Raw genomic sequence first — 18,111 nt, forward strand, 5'->3', positions numbered from 1 at the left:
GACTACTGGTCTGGAGTGTTTGCACCTTCTGTTGGGTCAGTGGGACAGACTGGGGATTCTGTTGGTGTACCGCCCACCCCGCTGCCCAACAGACTCCCTAGCTGAGCTGACGGAGGTGGTCTTGGGTGTACTGTTGAAATCCCCCAGACTGTTGGTTCTGGGGGATGTCAACATCCATGCCGAGGCCACCTTATCTGGGGCGGCTCAGGATTTCATGGTCTCCATGACAACCACGGGACTGTCCCAATATGCCATTGGCCCAATACATGTAGCAGGGCATACTCTAGACTTGGCTTTTCCATCTGGACATGGAGATGGTGATCTGAATTTGGGGGGCATTATATCACTCCCTCTGTCATGGACAGATCACGGCTCGTAAGTTTAGACTTACAACGGCTTTTCCCCTCTGCAATGGTGGGGGACCTATTAAGTTGGTCCGCCCCCAAAGACTAATGGATCCGGATGGTTTCCAAAGGGCTCTGGGGAGTTTTCCGGCTGATAGGGCTGGCGCTCCTGTCAAAACCCTGGTTGAACTGTGGAATACAGAAATGACCTGGGCAGTTGACACGATTGCTCCTGAGCGCCCTCTCCTGTGTAGAGCTCGTATGGCTCCATGGTATACCCTAGAGCTGAGAGCAATGAAACAATATAGGAGACGTCTTGAGTGCAGATGGAGATGAACTCCGAGTGGATGCAATTACACACTGGTAAGTGCCTATGGTAAGCTGTATTTAGGGGCAGTGAGGGCAGCAAAAAAACAATATTTTGCTGCCACTATCAAATCATCAATCTGCCACCCAGCAGAGCTCTTCAGAATTGTCCGGGGACTGTTACACACTGGCACCAAGGACATGGTAGATCCATCAGAGACCCACTGTAATGAATTTGCTAGGCACTTCCAGGATAAAATCTCTAGCATCCGCCAGGACTTAAACTCCAGTGTTATAGCAGGTGAATCAAGCCAGGTATCCAGATCACAGCCTTGTCCCGATTTCTTGGATGAGTTTCAGTTGGTGCAGCTTGAGGACGTTGACAAGGTGCTTGGACAGGTTTGTGCAACCACTTCTGTGCTGGATCCTTGCCCTTCTTGGCTAATAAAAGCTAGCAGGGATGGAATAGCCGGCTGGGCCAGGGAAGTGATTAATACCTCTCTGCGAAAGGGGGTGGTCCCTGGCTGCCTGAAAGAGGTGGTAGTGAGACCACTCCTGAAGAGACCCTCCCTGGACCCAGAAAATCTTAATAATTTTAGGCCAGTGGCAAATGTTCCATTCCTGGGCAAAGTCCTTGAACGAGTGGTGGCAGGCCAGCTCCAGACATTCTTGGATGAGACCGATTATCTGGATCCATTTCAGTCGGGTATCAGGTCTGGTTTTGGCATGGAAACAGCCTTGGTCGCTCTGTATGATGACCTTTGTCGGGAGAGAGACAAGGAGAGTGTGACTCTGTTGATTCTCCTTGATCTCTCAGCGGCTTTCAATACCATCAACCATGGTATCCTTCTGGGACGAATGGCTGAGTTGGGAGTGGAGGGACTGCATGGCAGTGGTTTCGCTCCTACTTGGCGGGTTGGCTCCAGAAGGTGGTTCTTGGGGAGCATTGCTCGGCACCCTGGACTCTCTAGTATGGGGTTCTGCAGGGGTCATTTCTGTCCCACATGCTGTTCAACATCTACATGAAACCATTGGGTGCAGTCATCTTGAGCTTTGGAGTGCGTTGCCATCAGTATGCTGATGACATGCAGCTCTATTTCTCCTTCTCATCCTCTTCAGGTGAGGCTGTCAATGTGCTGAACCAGTGCCTGGCTCGAAAATGGACTGGATGAGGGCTAATAAACAGAGGCTCAATCCAGACAAGACTGAGATGCTGCTAGTGGGTGGTTCTTCTGATTGGATGGTGGATGTTCAACCTGTCCTGGATGGGGTTGTACTCCAGGTTTGTAGCTTGGGGGTTCTCCTAGAACCATCTCTGTCACTTGAGGCTCAGGTAGCCTCAGTGGCACAGAGTGTCTTCTACCAGCTTTGGTTGGTGGCCCAGCTACTCCCCTATCTGGACAGGGATAACCTGGCTTCAGTTGTCCATGCTCTGGTAACCTCCAGATTAGATTACTGCAATGCACTCTACATGGGGCTGCCTTTGAAGATGGTTCAGAAACTGCAGCTTGTGCAAAATGCAGCGGCCAGATTGGTAACGGTCCAGATGGTTCGAACAATAAAACCAATTCTGGCCCACTTGCATTGGCTGCCTGTATGTTTCCAAGCTCGATTCAAAGTGCTGGTTTTAACCTATAAAGCCTTACATGGCTTGGGACCACAATACCTGATGGAATGCTTCTCCCGACACGAAACCAACCGGACACTACGCTCAACATCAAAGGCCCTCCTCCGGGTGCCTCCTCCGAGGGAAGCTGGGAGTCTGGCAACAAGGGAGAGGGCCTTCTCAATGATGGCTCCCAAATTAATGGAATGATCTCCCTGACGAGGTGTGCCTGGCACCAACACTGTTATCTTTTTGGCGCCAGGTCAAGACTTTCCTCTTCTCCCAGGCATTTTAGCATGTGTTTTTAAATTGTTTTTTTAAAAATGTGTTTTTAAATTTGTATATTTGTTTTTAATGTTTTTAATTATTGTAAACCGCCCAGAGAGCTTCGGCTATGGGGCAGTATACAAATGTAATAATAATAATAATAATAATAATACCCAGTAACTGGTACTGAGGGGCATGACAGTAAAGGGGGCACATAGCTATTGTGGCTAGTAGCCATTGATAGCCACATCTCTCTCACACACACATTTTTCTTCCATTGATTTGAGGAACTGGTTCTTTAAAAAAAAGATTGTGGGTTTTAATATGCTATAAGTCACTCTGTGCCATGGAGAATCGAATTTAAGAAACCTTATATATCAATGAAAAAAATGGAAATGGACTTACCTAGGCATAGGTAAATATCACCCCAAGATCAGAGACCAGAAAGATTTGCTCTCTTTTTAAATTGGAACCTGAGAACCTCATAAATGGTATTTAGAAGCATACTGCCTCCGAGAGTGGAATTTGAACTTAGCCATTGTGGCTAGTAGCCACTGGTAGCCTTGGAAAAAAAATTGATTGCCTTCAAGTCGATTCCGACTTATGGGCGACCCTATGAATTGGGTTTTCATGGTAAGTGGTATTCAGAGGCGGTTTGCCATTGCCTTCCTCTGAGGCTGAGAGGCAGTGACTGGTCCAAGGTCACCCAGTGAGCTTCATGGCTATATGGGGATTCAAACCCTGGTCTCCCAGGTCGTAGTCCAACACCTTAACCACTATGCCACACTGGCTCTCACTGGTAGCCTTATCCTCCATGAATTTGTCTAACCCTCTTTTAAAGTCATCCAAGTTGATGGCCAATGCTACCCCTACCAGACAAAATATCTTGTCCAGGGGAAAACAATCTAGCAGGACTGATGAGGGGTGTGGCTAGTGAGGGGGTGTGGCGTAGGGAGAGTTCTAAGGGCTGGATAGAGAGGCTTTGAGGGCCCAGAGCCTGAGGTTCATCTCCCCTGCTCTATTAATTTTTCTCCATCCTTTGCAGAGTTTAGAAGCCTCAGTCATGTCCCCTCTTACTCACCCTCAGCCACTAGGTTTCGAGCTAATCTGTGGTTACTTCCACTTCCACATGAAGGCTCTTCAGCACTGCTGGATCATGGCCTTTGTCTCATCATCTAAAAGCAGAAATGGAAGGGGCAGTTCCAGTATGCGTGTATTACATAACAATGCACATCTTGTCCTGTTGGCTGATGAATAAGGACAGAGCATGCGTGGCAGCAGTGGGAAAGGCAAATTCCATGCTAGGGGCCATTAGGAAAGGTATTGAAAATGAAACTGTGCTGTTACATAAACTATGGTGTGGCCGCATTTGGGATACTGGGTACTGTTCTGGTCACCTCATCTCCAAAAGGATATTGTAGAGTTGGAAAAGGTTCAGAAGAGGGCAACCAGAATGATCAAGGGGATGGTGCGACTCCTCTGCGAGGAAAGGTTGCAGCATTTGGGGCTTTTTCGTTTAGGGAAAAGGCAAGTCAGAGATGACATGACAGAAGTGTATAAAATTATGCATGGTATTGAGAAAGTGGATAGATAAAAGTTTTTCTCCCTCATAATACTAGAACTCGTGGACATTCAAAGAAGCTGAATGTTGGAAGATTCAGGACAGACAAAAGGAAGTACTTCTTTACTCAGCGCATAGTTAAACTATGGAATTTGCTCCCACAAGACGCAGTAATGGCCACCAGCTTGGATGACTTTAAAAGAAGATTAGACAAATTCATGGAGGACAGGGCTATCAATGGCTACTAGCCATGATGGCTGTGCTCTGCCACCCTAGTCAGTGGCAGCATGCTTCTGAAAACCAGATGCTGGTAGCTGCAGGAGGGGAGAGTGTTCTTGCACTCGGGTCCTGGTTTTGGGCTTCCTATGAGCATCTGATTGGCCACTGTAAGAACAGGATGCTGGCTTGATGAGCTATTTTGGTGTGTTCTTCGATGCTTATGAGCATAGTTTCCCTTCATCTCTGCAGTCCCAGCCAAATGACACTTGGAGTAGAGTGTGACGAGAGCATAAGGAGAGCTTTCTAGATCAGCCCAGTGGTCCACAGTGGCCAACCAGAAGCCCATGATGGGAAGTCTGAAAGGAGGGCCTGCACACAAGCACTCTCCCCTCCTGTGGTTTCCAGCAAGTGGTACTCATTCTTCATAACTTCATTCATGTAACTTAACACACTCTCTGGATGAAGGAGTGATGGGGAAGGTCACTGCCTTTTCCTTCCCCTGACTTTGCCCTCACATCCTTCCCAACAGTGTGTGTGTGTGGAAATTGGGTGCACGATGTGCCTCTCTCTCTCTCTCTCTCTCTCTCTCTCACACACACACACACTCACACACTCACACACTTACACACACACACACACACACACACACACACACACACAGAGTGTCCCACCTAACAAGGAAGGCTAGCTACAGGACTCCTCCTGCCTTCATTTATGAAGCCGCTCAACTTCTCCTGAAGTGGCCCATTCTTCCATCCCATCAAAGCTCCTTCATTCCTTGTTCATTTCCTACTTATTCTTCCCCTGCCTTTTAAAATGTACTTTATGTGTTGTTTCTTGTAAAACTGTTCTTTCCTGGGGAAGGCTTTGGGAAAAAGCCCGCACAGCTTTTTTGGCCCCACACAGAAACCAAGAAGGAAGAACAGAGGAGGGGAGGGGAGGGTTTGGCTGAGTCACCGAAAATGTGGTTTCCCTTCCTCCTTTCCATCGCTTCCTCTTGTTCACCCCACTCCGTGAGCTGGGAACAATCTGTGATGCCCAAAGAGCTGCTGCATCTTTTTTCATGACTTTATTTAGCTAGAGGGAGCCCCAGCTGACGAAGCGTCAAGGCCCCAGCTGACAAAGCATCAAGGCGAGTTAAGCAGCAGAGCGAAAAGAGGGTAAGTAGCTCCCATTTATTCCATTATTTAAATTGAAGTAAAACAGCTCAGAGAAATAACTAATAAGGGCAGCCCAAGGTCACCCTGAGCTAGGAGCCAAATCCTGAAAGAACCTATATCTTAGGAGACAGATCCTAGGAGAAGGAAGCGTATAGAAAGCTAGTTTTCAACACCACCCTAGCAGGAAAGCTTCAGGGGACACTGTAAACAAGGCTAAATTCCAGTCGGAGAGAAGGGGGAAAAGGAAAGTCCACCGATACATACAGGGAGAGAGTCAGCTCAGTCCTTGCTAAAAAGGGCAGCTTCAGCCTTCCTGAAACACAACCACAAGCTCTGTTCCCCTAGGTTAAAGAAAGGTCAGGCTGTTCTAGGTGGGAAAACAACAAACACAAAAGACTTGCCTGGAAGGCGCAGCCCCTTGATTAGATTAAAAGCAGCCAAAAGCTTAAACAGCCCTGCCCCTCGCTCAGGAAGGAAGGAAGCCTGAGAGAATACTAAAGAGTTAAGCCCCATCTGATAGCCATCAGCCTCAAGTAACACATCATTGGCTGGCAGCAGTAGCTGAGAGGAACCAGCCACACATATAAAGTCAGAGCACCCTAGCGAGGGGTGACAAAGCGTCAAGGCGAGTTAAGCAGCAGAGCGAGTTCGGCAGCAGGGCGAGGAGGCCAGGGCCCCCCACTCTGCCCGTCTGTTCCCTGACCTCAACTAAACCGCAGTCTCCAACCCATTGACGTAATAAACCTTAAACAAAACTATGCAGGTAAGAAGCCAGCAGGGGTGTGGGGGCTTATCAGTGTTTTGCACCGCCTGCAGCATGTACGACTATCTGCCTGTTGGACAGAAGTCGTGGGTATGCTCTCGGTGCAATGAGCTCCTGGCTCTCCGGGAATGACTTCATTTCCTTGAGGCCAAGGTGGCGGACCTGGAAAAGCTGAGAGAGGCAGAAAGGTGTGTGGAGGAGGCCTTCAGGGACGTTATAGCTGTGTCCCACTCCAACGATGATAGCTCTCCTTCTATCATGGAGAACGATGGTCTCGGGGAAGGAGAGCATCCAGCTGAGGAAGAGGGAAATGATCCCTTAGAAGGGACCCATTCCTTGGGGGATGAGCAGCTATCCTCTCGTGCCGAGGATATATCTCCAGGGGGTGGAGGGATCCTTGTAGTGGGTGATTCGATCATTAGGAACATAGACAGTGGGGTGTGTGATGGGCGTGTAGACCGCAAGGTGTTTTGCCTGCCTGGTCCGAAGGTTGCGGATATCACCCGTCGTTTAGATAGTTTGGTAGACCGTGCTGGGAAGGAGTCAGTGGTCGTGGTGCACGTTGGCACCAACGACATGGGGAAATGCAGCCGTGAGGTCCTGGAAGCAAAATTTAGGTTGCTAGGTAGGATGCTGAAAGCCAGGACCTCCAAGGTGGCTTTCTCTGAAATGCTACTGGTTCCACGCGCAGGACCAGACAGACAGGCCCAGCTTCGCAGTCTCAATGCGTGGATGAGACGATGGTGTCGGGTGGAAGGGTTTGGATTTGTTAGGCACTGGGGAACATTTTGGGACAAGCCGGGCCTGTACAAAAGGGACGGGCTCCACTTGAACCAGAATGGAACCAGACTGCTGGCACTTAAAATTAAAAAGGTAGCAGAGCAGCTTTTAAACTGACTGAGGGGGAAAACCCGACAGGAGCTGAGAAAGGTCCGGTTCGGAATAAACCTCCCCCCTGGGATAAAAACCAAAGAAATGATGAAATTTTAAAAGGGGTAGGCCTAGAAGTAGGCATTGTGAGAGCAGGGGCACAGGATATAAATTCAGAAGAGCAAAATTACCACAGGCCAAACCACAAGTGCCAAAGACACTTGAAGAGAGACACTGCTTACAAGTGCCTGTACGCTAATGCTAGGAGCCTCCGAACCAAGATGGGAGAACTGGAGTGCTTGGTCTTAGAGAAGAGCATTGATATAGTGAGCATAACCGAGACCTGGTGGAATGGAGAAAACCAGTGGGATACGGTTATCCCTGGATATAAACTATATCGGAAGGACAGGGAAGGACGTATTGGTGGCGGAGTCACTCTATACGTGAAAGAAGGCATTGAATCCAGCAAGCTCGAAACCCCAAAAGAGGCAGACTCCTCCACAGAATCGTTGTGGGTGGTGATACCATGCCCCAGGAGGGACTTAATACTGGGAACGATCTATCGTCCCCCTGATCAAAATGCTCAGGGAGACCTTGAGATGAGATATGAAATTGAGGAAGCATCCAAACTAGGAAATGTGGTAGTAATGGGTGACCAACTACCCGGACATAGACTGGCTGCATATGTGTTCCAGTCATGACAAAGAAGCAACGTTTCTAGATATTCTAAATGACTATTCCCTAGACCAGTTGGTCATGGAACCGACCAGAGGGATGGCAACCCTGGACTTAATCCTCAGTGGGGACCGGGACCTGGTGCAAGATGTAAGTGTTGTTGAACCGATTGGGAGCAGTGACCACAGTGCTATTAAATTAAACATACATGTAACTGGCCAATTGCCAAGAAAATCCAACACGGTCACATTTGACTTCAAAAGAGGAAACTTCACAAAAATGAGAGGATTGGTAAAAAGAAAGCTGAAAAACAAAGTCCAGAGGGTCACATCACTCGAAAATGCTTGGAAGTTGTTTAAAAACACTATATTAGAAGCTCAACTGGAGTGCATACCGCAGATCAGAAAAGGTACCACCAGGGCCAAGAAGATGCCAGCATGGTTAACGAGCAGAGTCAAGGAAGCTCTTAGAGGCAAAAAGTCTTCCTTCAAAAATGGAAGTCTTGTCCGAATGAAGAAAATAAAAAAGAACACAAACTCTGGCAAAAGAAATGCAAGAAGACAATAAGGGATGCTAAAAAAGAATTTGAGGAGCACATTGCTAAGAACATAAAAACCAACAACAAAAAATTCTATAAATACATTCAAAGCAGGAGACCATCTAGGGAGACGATTGGACCCTTGGATGATAAGGGAGTCAAAGGTGTACTAAAGAACGATCAGGAGATTGCAGAGAAGCTAAATGAATTCTTTGCATCTGTCTTCACAGTGGAAGATATAGGGCAGATCCCTGAACCTGAACTAACATTTGCAGGAAGGGATTCTGAGGAACTGAGACAAATAGTGGTAACGAGAGAGGAAGTTCTAAGCTCAATGGACAATATAAAAACTGACAAATCACCGGGCCCAGATGGCATCCACCCGAGAGTTCTCAAAGAACTCAAAGGTGAAATTGCTGATCTGCTAACTAAAATATGTAACTTGTCCCTCGGGTCCTCCTCCGTGCCTGAGGACTGGAAAGTGGCAAATATAACGCCAATCTTCAAAAAGGGATCCAGAGGGGATCCCGGAAATTACAGGCCAGTTAGCTTAACTTCCGTCCCTGGAAAACTGGTAGAAAGTATTATTAAAGCTAGATTAACTAAGCACATAGAAGAACAAGCCTTGCTGAAGCAGAGCCAGCATGGCCTCTGCAAGGGAAAGTCCTGTCTCAGTAACCTATTAGAATTCTTTGAGAGTGTCAACAAGCATATAGATAGAGGTGATCCAGTGGACATAGTGTACTTAGACTTTCAAAAAGCGTTTGACAAGGTACCTCACCAAAGGCTTCTGAGGAAGCTTAGCAGTCATGGAATAAGAGGAGAGGTCCTCTTGTGGATAAGAAATTGGTTAAGAAGCAGAAAGCAGAGAGTAGGAATAAACGGACAGTTCTCCCAATGGAGGGCTGTAGAAAGTGGAGTCCCTCAAGGATCGGTATTGGGACCTGTACTTTTCAACTTGTTCATTAATGACCTAGAATTAGGAGTGAGCAGTGAAGTGGCCAAGTTTGCAGATGACACTAAATTGTTCAGGGTTGTTAAAACAAAAAGGGATTGCGAAGAGCTCCAAAAAGACCTCTCCAAACTGAGTGAATGGGGAGAAAAATGGCAAATGCAATTCAATATAAACAAGTGTAAAATTATGCATATTGGAGCAAAAAATCTGAATTTCACATATACGCTCATGGGGTCTGAACTGGCGGTGACCGACCAGGAGAGAGACCTCGGGGTTGTAGTGGACAGCACAATGAAAATGTCGACCCAGTGTGCGGCAGCTGTGAAAAAGGCAAATTCCATGCTAGCGATAATTAGGAAAGGTATTGAAAATAAAACAGTCGATATCATAATGCCGTTGTATAAATCTATGGTGCGGCCGCATTTGGAATACTGTGTACAGTTCTGGTCGCCTCATCTCAAAAAGGATATTATAGAGTTGGAAAAGGTTCAGAAGAGGGCAACCAGAATGATCAAGGGGATGGAGCGACTCCCTTATGAGGAAAGGTTGCAGCATTTGGGGCTTTTTAGTTTAGAGAAAAGGCGGGTCAGAGGAGACATGATAGAAGTGTATAAAATTATGCATGGCATGGAGAAAGTGGATAGAGAAAAGTTCTTCTCCCTCTCTCATAATACTAGAACTCGTGGACATTCAAAGAAGCTGAATGTTGGAAGATTCAGGACAGACAAAAGGAAGTACTTCTTTACTCAGCACATAGTTAAACTATGGAATTTGCTCCCACAAGATGCAGTAATGGCCACCAGCTTGGATGGCTTTAAAAGAAGATTAGACAAATTCATGGAGGACAGGGCTATCAATGGCTACTAGCCATGATGGCTGTGCTCTGCCACCCTAGTCAGAGGAAGCATGCTTCTGAAAACCAGTTGCTGGAAGCCTCAGGAGGGGAAAGTGTTCTTGCACTCGGGTCCTGCTTGCGGGCTTCCCCCAGGCACCTGGTTGGCCACTGTGAGAACAGGATGCTGGACTAGATGGGCCACTGGCCTGATCCAGCAGGCTCTTCTTATGTTCTTATGTTCTTAAGTTCTTACAGCCTTGACATCCTGCCCTTTAGCAAAAAAATAAATAAAAGGCTATCAAGGTGGTTTATGCGTATATTTAAAAATTAGTATTAAGACAGGGCCCTGCCCTCACGCTTACCTTCTACAAATAAAGACATGACACAAAAGGAGAAAGGAATGGGAAGGGGGGGGAAGCAAGCTCAGCTGCAGGTTCTGAAAGTGACTCTTCGTGTAAGGCAGTTAAGAGCAGTGGCAATGCCGCTGGTGGTTTTGGTGTGTCTTGCACTTGCTAGAGTGTGGTACCCCCCCCCCCCGGAAGCCCTCTTCTCCCCCACCTTGATGAGACCCAGGAGCAAAGCTGATGACAATCCCCAAGCCTGGAGGAGAGGGCAGCTCCCACTATTCTGTCTGAGTCTTGATGACATTTTGGAACCCTCACAGGAGGGGGTTTGATGGAGGTACTGCTCTACCTTGCTGATTGTCATGAGCCCCACGGGGAACTCTTCGCTGAGCAGCTCCGAAGAGGAGGAGGATGGGAATCCAGGGGAGGGGCCCAGTGGTCTGTGGGGGGGTGTCCAATGATGCTGGGGGAGATCTCAGTGGTCTGCTGAGCTACAGCCCTGCCTGTGAGGTGCAGGCTGCTGCAGATGAGGCAGAGCTGATCATCGACTTGCCACTTGCCCTGCCTCCACACTGCCTCCTGTTGTCGATTGGGTTGTGGAATGGCAGGAGGGCTCAGAGGTGGATCCTGGGAGTGAACTGGTTGAGGCATCTCTGCCTCTGTCACCAAGGACGCTCTGCCACCTGCAGAAGGATGAACAGGCCGAGCCTGCTGTCTAGCCGACCCGTTGGAGTGCCCGCATGCTTGCCCAGTCCCTGTCCGAGAGACAATTCCCATGCAAGTAGCAAGCCCAGCCCATCCTACTTAAGGGGTCCTTGGGGGGGCATGTCCAATAGTTGCAATGTCTTTGCTTGAACAGCCACACCTAGTAATGCTCTGTAGGGACCCAGAGTCCTGTGTGACTTGTAGTGTGATCTATGTTCCTCTTGCATGTTAGGTTTTGCACTACAAACAACAGGAAAGCATGTCCCAAATTTGATACCAAAAGGGTCCACCAGGTCACTGATGTCAGTGACACTTCTAGCTCTTGAGCCTGCCCCAGAAGCGTTCTCTCTCCCCCACCCCCCAGATCAGAGCCATGAGCACAGCAGGTGACAACAGCAGGTGCATTGAGCAGGAGGTTGGACTTGATGGCCTTATAGGCCCCTTCCAACTCTACTATTGTATGATTCTATGATTCTAAGTGTCCAGGAGGACCATGTCTGTCATGTAAATAAGACAAAACTTTCTGCCTTAATTTATGAAGCCCCTCAACATCTCCTGAAGTGGCCCAATTCTTCCATCCTCTCAGCGCTCCTTCATTTCTTGTTCATTTCCTCAATTTCCCCCCTGCCCTTTTAAATGTAGTTTCAGACCAACTGAAAAGGGGTAGTATTTTATTTGATTAAAAGTAAACTGTTTCTTGTAAAACTTTTCTTTTCTGGGGAAGGCTTTGAGGAAAGGAAAATAAAACGTCCCAGAGTAGCTTACAAAAGACAGTCCCTGCCCCCAAGCTTACATTCTTAAAGACAAAAAAGGAGAAGGGATTGGGAGGGATGATGAAACAGCCAAACTCAGGCTGAATTTCACATTCTGTCGGGTCTCATTCAAGGACTTTTGGCCAGCTCTTCTCCCTGGTCCTGGGGTGCTCTGGTAGCAATATTTCACAAGGTACCAGGTGGTTACAGAGGCTTCCATTGAGATATCTTTGCTGCTGCAGCCATCAGACAGGTAAGAGGGAAGGCAGAAGGCAAGCGGGCAATAGGGACGGGCAAGAAATTTGATTCAAAGTTCAAAGTTCATTTGAACTTTGATTCAGTTCCCCTTTCAAGCTAAATCTATCAAATTCATACTTTCAGAAACAATATGCCAACCGAAACACAGCCATCATTTGACATTTGCACTTTGTGTGTCCCCAACCCACAGTGGACAGCTAGGATGCGGCTGGGATTTAGGGATCAATGGGCACGATTATGGCAACTGCAACCCTTTCCCCCCCCCCATTTCCCTCAAGCAGCCTAAGATGCTGTGCTCAGTCCCAGGAGAGCCCTCTCCACCCCCTTTCTCAAAAGGGAGGGGGTAATCCAGCCATGCCTGGTCCCCGTACAGCTCCCCTTAAACAAGCCCAACAAACACATCCTTTATGGGCGCATTCTTCCCTTGCTGAAGTGGAAAGACGGGAGAGTGAAAAGCTCCCGGCTTCGGCGGCGTCCCACGGCTGCCGAGGGCGTCACAAAAGGCCCCATTTGCGCTGAAAAGAGGCCTGGAGCAAATCCTCTTAGGGGTCTGACTGTACCGTGCATTCTTATTGTGGCCCATCCACTGAAAGAGGGAGAGAGAATGTGGTGAAGCTTGCCTCCCTAACTCCTACCTCCTCACCCCCTAATAAACATGTGCAGGACATTCAGAGAATTGAAATGGGTTTGGGGGGGTAGAGAAGAATGGTCATCTCATGTCAGCCTGCTGATCCCAGTGGTAAACAATAAATACAGTTCTCCTGGGGTGGGAGGATGTGTGGGGTGGTGGTGGGGCATGAAGAGCCTATTACTGGAGGGAAATCCCTTTGCAATTGCAGAGCTCCCATTGTGGGAAATAGGCCCCAGGGTGTAAATTGCTTTTCACAGTTCTCTGGCTGGGGTGGGGGAAAGAGGGTATCTTCTCACCTTTTGCTTACAAAGATAGCCACAACCAAGGGAACACCTTCCACAGCATAGCTTTATTCATTCATTCATTCATTCATTCATTCATATCCCACCCTTCCTCCCAGAAGGAGCCCAGGGTGCTAAACAGAATGCTAAAAGCACTCTAAAACATCTTAAAAACAAAAGACTTTAAAACATATTCAAACAAAACAGCTTTAAATACACATTCAAACAAAACAGCTTTAAATACACATTCAAACAAAACATCTTAAACAGCTTAAAAACATCCTAAAAAGCAATCCCAGCACAGACGCTGACTGGGATAAGGTCTCTACTTAAAAGGCTTGTTGAGAGAGGAAGGTCTTCAGTAGGCACTGAAAAGAGGACAGAGATGGCACCTGTCTAAAGGGAGGGAATTCCAAAAGGTAGGTAACACACCACACTAAAGGTCCGGTTCCTATGTTGTACAGAACGGACCTCCTGACAAGTTGGTTTCTGCAGGAGGCCCTCACATCTGCAGAGCACAGTGATCAACTGGGTATATAGGTAAGATGATCTTTCAGGTATTCTGGTCTCAAGCTGCATAGGGCTTTGCACACCAAAATCACACAACAATATCAGCCAATATTCTCCTGAATAACAGTTGCTGAAAACAGCAGGAGGGGAGACTTGCTGTTGTGCTCAGGTCCTGCTTGTGGGCTTCCCTTGGGGGCATCTGGTTGGCCACTGTGAGAACAGGATGCTAGACCTGATGGGCCACTGGCCTGATCCAGCAGCCAGGCTCATCTGTATTATCCTACGGATAATGTTCCCACCTGTGCAGCAGTTTGGGGCTGGGGAACGCCCCCTCCTTGTGACTCTGGAGCTGTACGGGATGCCCTGAATTGCTTGTCAGGAAGCAATCAAGCAATTTCAAGGCGACTGCAAGTGTGAGTTCCTGTGCCTCTGTTCAATCGTGGCATTAGATAAGTAAACATTGCAGTAATGAAAGCCAGGCTGGGAGGAGGCTGAGCCAAGGAGGGAAGTGGTTGTTTTAATGGACGAGAGAAGCAGAGGGATGGCAGGGAAATAGAAAGCTTGTCTGTGGAGAGCAATGAACGGCAGGCTGAAGGCAGGAATATTCCACTTCAGGGCTGGATCAAGCAGTGTATCTCTCTGCTGCTGCATTCATTGCCACCCCTCTGCCCCTCCCTGCATAAGAATATAAGAAGAGCGCCACAGGCATTCTTGGAACTGTAGTGCAACTACCTCTGGAGGGCCACCCCTGATACATTTAAAGCACATTATTTCCCCCCAAAAATCTTGGGAACTGTAGTTTGTTAAGGGTCTGGGGAATGGTAGATCTGTAAGTGATAAACTACAGCTCCCATGAATTGTTGGGGGGAAATAATTCGCTTTAAATGTATGGTATGTGCTGAAGGAGCAGTTCCTGGCATTTCCAGTTTTAAAAAAAGTTCAAGGACCAGGAAACCCCTTTGCTGGTGACCTTGGAGAGCTGAAGGAAGTTTCTAATGTGCCACACACTCCTACCCCAGGCCGCTCATAAGAACATGAGAAAAGCCTGCTGGCTCAGGCCAGTGGCCCATCTAGTCCAGCATCCTGTTCTCACTGTGGCCAATCAAGATGCCCATTAGGGGAAGCCCGCAAACAGGACCTCACCCACTTGTGACTGCAAGCAACTGGTATTCAGAGGCATCCAGTCTCCAGGAGTGGAGGCAGGATGTAGCCATTGTGGCCAGTACCCATGGATAGAGTCATTTTATTTTTTAAAATATTTATTACGTGTATATTTTTCCTCCAAGGAGTTCAAAGTGGCATACATGATTCTCCTCCGTGAATTTGTCTATTAAAGCCACCCAAGTTGTGACAAGATAATTATACTGTATGTGCTACCTCCGCAGGGAGACTCCTTCCATTGTGCTAAAGAAGGTATTAGGTTAGAGTTATGGAACTCTAAAGGTCTGTCTCCATGCTCCTTTAGCCTTACAGTAACTTCCTGTCAGATGACGTCACTCCTTTCTTTAATTGGTTAGTTAGATTTTCCCTCCAAAACCTGCCTCAGTTGTTTCAGTCATCAGTGAAGCTACCAGCAGGCCTAGTAGCCCCAGAAGACAACACTCCTTTTGTACCTCTCTCTCTCTCTCTCTCTCTCTCAGATGTTACCTCTCTTCTGTTGAATCTACCTCTTCAATGATTCTACAATATAATTACCTGCCATCAGGCTTCATCATCATCATCACCATCCTCAGTTCACCATCCCCAGAGACTGTACGTTTTCTTTGAAGTTTCTGTATACCTTTTTTTTTTCTGGTTTGATAAAATAAAAGGTAAAGGTGTCCCTGTACTTGTAGTGCGAGTCGTTTCCGACTCTTAGGGTGACGTCTTGCAACGTTTACTAGGCAGACCGTATATATGGGGTGGGATTGCCAGTTCCGTCCCTGGCCTTTCTTTACCCCCCAGCATTTACCGACCACGGATGGATGGAAGGCTGAGTGGACCTTGACCCCTTTTACCGGAGATTCGACTTCCTCCTTCCGTTGGAATCAAACTCCGGCCGTGAGCAGAGCTTCGGCTGCGTTACCGCCGCTTACCACTCTGCGCCGCTATTGATAAAATAGTTCTGATTAAAAGAGAGAGATTGAAGTGACTGTCTGGCAAAGTGGGTTTCAGAACTACGTGCTCAGAATACTTTAGCTCAGTGGTCGAGTTCCTACTTTGCATGCAGAAGGCTGTGGGTTTATTCTCCATCAAGTCCTGTCTGGAAGCCCATAGAGCAGCCTTTCCCAACCTTTGGGGCCTCAGACGTTCTTGGACTACAACACCCATCAGCCCCAGCCAGCATGGCCAAGGGTCAGGAATGATGGGAATTGTAGTGCAGCAACCTCTGGCGACCCACAAGTTGGGAAAGGCTGCCATAGAGGGTAGAATACAGTATTTATTGTATAGCCCATTCTATGCCACAACCCCACTAAGAATAGGCTTTTGGCTAAAATGCTGGAAAGGATTGTTGACGGGAATTATTTTGATAAGATCTGTTTTCCTTTAGCAGATCAAGATGAAATGAAACATATAAAACAGCAACATCAGCACACACATTCTCTCTCTCTCTAAGCCAGGCATAAATGTGCACAGTCTGAAGTTGTGTCTTGTTTTGGAGATAATCTTGCTTTTGGCAGTTTCTGCCCATGCTGTATGCATATTCAGGGAGTGTGGGGCTTTAAAAGACAAATGTGCTTTGAGTTTGTGATGATGACCAGTCATTTTAAGCACAGAAACTACAATGAGAATAATTTTAATTCCACACAACAGATCGAGGAAGTGCCAATCCTGTTGCCACTATGGCATGCCAGAGGAGGCCTGTCCAACACACCTGGAGTTTTTAGAAAAAGATGCTGTAGGTAAAGGAGGGCGTGGATGCTTTGATGTGTAAAATTGTTCTGCCCAGGCCCCTGCAGGATCCAACATGTCAGCCTCCCCCTTGGCCTGGTCAGCTCTCCTCTTAACTCATCTTCGCAATATGTTCTGTGTTCATGTCCCTGCCGTTCTGCAGGTACGCTTAGCGATGGAGAGCTGGTGTGCCATCCATCAGGACGAATGGACAAGCTGCTTATCAGTCAGGCTGCATTCCATCACAGCCCATCTGAAGTGAGGCACACAAGCAGAAGGTGATAAACCAATGACCCACAGAAGGAAAAGGCTTCCATCCCCACGAAACTTTGCCAGCATTACCTGGACAGGTGAAGGACTGCAGTGTTCAAGATGACTAGTCCCATGGCATGATCTGGAGAGAATCATAAATGTAAATGTACTGCCTTCAAGTCGATTCCGACTTATGACGACCCTATGAAGAGGGTTTTCATGAGGCTGAGAGGCAGTGACTGGCCCAAGGTCACCCAGTGAGCTTCATGGGTATGTGGGGATTCGAACCCTGGTCTCCCAGGTCGTAGTCCAACACCTTAACCACTACACCACACCGGCTCTCCTATCCAGGCGATGGATGTGGGAAAATTTTGGTTTGGATCACAATTTCATGTGAAGGAACTAAGGATGGATCTGCCAGTTTTGGTACTTTCAGTATGCAAGACAAGGCAGAGAGGTTTCTCTCCCCCAAAATATATGGGAGGAAGAAACTCATTTCACTAACGACTAGAGATGGAATGATCTGCCAATTATGGTTCTTTCTGTTTCTCAATTTTCCATTTCAATTTTGAAACGTTAAAGTCCTCATGAAAATTCTCCACCATTTTAGTGCGAATTTCTCCTAATAAGCACATATTTTTGGTGTGCAGTTTTGACTAAGGAACACATTTTTGCAAGCAGTGCAAACACTTTCCCCTAATATGTGCATTTTTAAAGTTTGCTTCTGCTTTCTGTATGCTGCATTTCTGATGTGTTCTATTTGCTGGTTTTGACCAAAATAAAAATACTACTACTAATAATGTACACATTTTTTGCAATTTCTCCTAATATAAGGCATTTGTATATGCTATTTTTCGCTAATATATTCATTTCCCCCCTAACACATGCATTTTTGTAAACATTGGTTGGGCAGCTGCAGTGCAAAATTTGGATGTGTGAATTTTGAAGGAATCACAGAACCATAGAATAGTAGAGTTGGAAGGGGCCTATAAGGCCATCAAGTCCAACCCCCTGCTCAGTGCAGGAATCCAAATCAAAGCATTCCCGACAGATGGCTGTCCAGCTGCCTCTTGAAGGCCTCCAGTGTCGGAGAGCCCACTATTTATTTATTTAAAATATTTCTATCCCGCCCTTCTACCCTGCAAAAGGGCACTCAGGGCGACTACAATAAAAAGCACACATATATAATAAAATACACAATAAAAACACAAACATTACAGTAAATTAAAATGCATAAAATGCATTATGCATACACATACAAACATACACATATACAGTAAACGAGTGAGAATAAAAGAATTTAAAAGATAAAAATAAAAGATAAAAGTCGTTACCACCAAGTTTACGTCTCCCTCCCCCTAAGGATTCAGTTTAAAAGCCTTCCTGATGAACTTCTCCATGCTGTGGC

General features: G+C 47.1%; 1 long non-coding RNA gene across 2 annotated transcripts; it reads left to right on the forward strand.

Moving 5' to 3' along the window:
• The first annotated feature begins 5,338 nt into the window (after positions 1–5,338).
• Positions 5,339–17,406, forward strand: LOC133372606 (uncharacterized). 2 transcript variants are annotated; one of them, XR_009759515.1, is made up of 3 exons: positions 5,339–5,463; positions 15,221–15,332; positions 16,615–17,406. It is a non-coding gene; the product is annotated as an uncharacterized LOC133372606 (long non-coding RNA). The 2 variants fall into 2 exon arrangements; XR_009759516.1 differs by lacking the exon at positions 5,339–5,463 and adding an exon at positions 12,030–12,153.
• Positions 17,407–18,111: the final 705 nt, after the last annotated feature.

Source organism: Rhineura floridana, chromosome 18 (genome assembly GCF_030035675.1).
Source record: "Rhineura floridana isolate rRhiFlo1 chromosome 18, rRhiFlo1.hap2, whole genome shotgun sequence".
NCBI classification, from domain to species: Eukaryota; Metazoa; Chordata; class Lepidosauria; order Squamata; family Rhineuridae; genus Rhineura; species Rhineura floridana.